The sequence below is a fragment of the Phytophthora infestans genome, genomic scaffold (genome assembly GCF_000142945.1).
Source record: "Phytophthora infestans T30-4 supercont1.587 genomic scaffold, whole genome shotgun sequence".
NCBI lineage: Eukaryota > Oomycota > Peronosporomycetes > Peronosporales > Peronosporaceae > Phytophthora > Phytophthora infestans.
The window spans coordinates 8,979-11,667 of NW_003303187.1; positions in this window are offsets into that span (position 1 = coordinate 8,979).

Below are 2,689 nucleotides of genomic sequence, written 5' to 3' on the forward strand. Positions count from 1 at the left end.
TTCAAACAACAGCCAGGAAGTCCACCGCTCCAACTATTGGAGCAACGTCATCGACGCCACCAAGGCAGACGTATGTAACCGCAGCTGCAAATCTGGTGGATTTCTCGACGGGTGACGACAGAATGGAGTCTGGAGATGAAGACGACTTTGTATTGGAGAATGGTGACGCAGAGGCGGCCAGCGAGAGCTCTGCAAGCGATGCTAGTGATCCCGAGGGAACAAGTGATGAAGAAGATGCGGTGGCTTTGTCGGTGGGTACGACCTTTGACAGAATGAGCAAGGAGAACCTGAGCGAGCACGCGAAGACGGGCTGGACAGCATACTTCGAGGACGAAAGTAAGTTCAATCCTGTACGGTACAGGTTTGCATTTATCAAACCCGTTGGACTATCCTGTATTATCCTCTAACTTTCAAACTGTGTGCTGAATGCAGGCTGCTCTCTCGATTTTCCTTCGGCAAGTCTGACCAACTGCACAGCAGCTTCAACTGAGAACGCGGAAGCACTCGGGTGTAATATGGAAGGACTCTTCTTCCTCTTTCTCCCCAAGGAGATGTGGATATCCGTCGCAAAGAAGTCCAATAGCTACCAGCGCCAGTTCCGGTCCCAAGCTATGAATCGATCATGATTCGCCAGCGCCGCATGAAGGAGAGACGCCCCGAGTACAAATTGAAGACTCTGCAACAAGTGAAGAAGGAGCTTGACGCATTCAAGCCTATCCAGCCGCATGAACTGGTGCATTTCATTGGTCTACTATGTGCAAGAACATTATGTCCGCATCGCGAGAAGCTAGCAAAACACTGGGCTTTCGATGCACAGGGCGCGGTACCAAAAGGCACCTTCGGACGTTTCATGTCAAGAAAACGCTTCGAAGCAATTGTGCGGTTCATGCACTTTAGCAACAACAACGACGCCTCTGCAAAGCAATACAAGACTTGGAAGATCAAGCCCATTGCCGATACAATCAATAAGACGTTCAAGTTAGGCATGAGTGTTGGACAGCGCATTGCATTTGATGAAGGTATGATACCCATGAAGAGCAAGTACAACCCCATGCGGCAATACCTTCGTGCCAAGCCCCATCCATGGGGTACCAAGTGCTACTTGACGTGCGACGCTGCAACGGGTTACTGCTACAGGTATGTCAAAGAGAATCTATGTATTCTACAGGTTAGCGTCTAACAAGCTGTGATTGTTATCCTGTGCAGGGCTGAAATCTATCAAGGGCGGCTGACGAGTGATAGTGCTGATCTGAACCAGGGACCAAACGCGGTAATTCGCAACCTTGATGCTGTGCTCGACGGACTGCCGAAAAAACGACTCGTCATTACGGATCGGTTCTACTCGAGCGTGCTGCTGTCTTCGATTCTCCTACAACGGGGTCTTTATCACGTGGGCACCATTCAGACGAACCGGCGCGGATATTGCAACACGACTCCATACAAGCAAGCCAAGAGGCCAAAGAAGATGAAGAGAGGGTTGTATCGAATTGCACAGTCAAAGGTAGAGCCAAGCATGGTGGCCGTTTCGTGGATGGACAACCGTCCCATTCACTTCATTGCCACGGGCTGCGGTACTGGTGTGGTAAGTTTGGTAAGACGTGCAGGCGCTGACACTGTTGACGTCCCAGCACCCCAGCTCGTCAAGGACTACCAAGACGGCATGGGAGGCGCAGATATACATGATCAGTTGCGGCTCCAGCGATATTCAATACAGGTACTACCATTTGTATCCTACACTACTTTGGTTTCATATTGACAATTGTTATCCTGTACACTACAGGGAGCGATGAAAATGAAGAAATACTATCACACTATCTTTCTCGGACTCATTGACATGGCGTTAGTCAATGCCTACATCATCCATCGCCGCGTCAAAGCAAGATTGAACCCTGGTCGTGCTCCACCCACGCACGCAGAATTCATGAGATCTATGCAAGTCGCATTGCTGAACGTGGGAGCTGCCGACTTCGAAGAAACTTATCTGTCGAAGCTTTGGTTGATACAAGCGTTGTGCCGTCGACACACCCTCGCTACACACTCCCGGCCCATCACACACCTCGCCAAGTGGATATTTTTCGCACGACAAGAGCAAAAAACGGAAAAGAATCGAGCAAAAGACGTCAGTACGGATGCAAAGTGTGTTCATTACTTCGCCCGGCAAAGGCACCGTGGGAGACTACGTTTTACTGCGTTGAGTGCTCAGAGGAAAGGATGAATCGCCAGTCGGGGGCACGAGGAAAGATTTACCTATGCCAAAGGGTTCGCCAGCACGACCCGTCGGGATCAATAAACTCAGCAACTTGCAGCCAGATTTGGCACAACCTTTGGGGCGCTGGTGCTCGTATACCCCCTGGATTGAAGACAATTCGCATGCGCTCACCAAGCGGCTCAAGCTCGCGCCGCACTGGAGAAAATATTGATGACAGCGATGAAGAAGAAAGCTCGGCCAACGAATCTTCAAGGGAGGCAGAAATCGAGGTTAGTGCAGGAGACGTAGGCAGTATTGAAACAGCGTGCATCTAATACAAAGCTGTATGAAGTGTCAACCGCGTAACACTAGGAATGATTGTAGTCCGTTAGAGTGAATGCACTTGTAGAATTTTGGAATTTTTCTCTACATCTTCATTGCGTTAATCCTGGTTAATACAGAGAACAGCGATCCCTTACATTGACTGATAACCTGTACGGA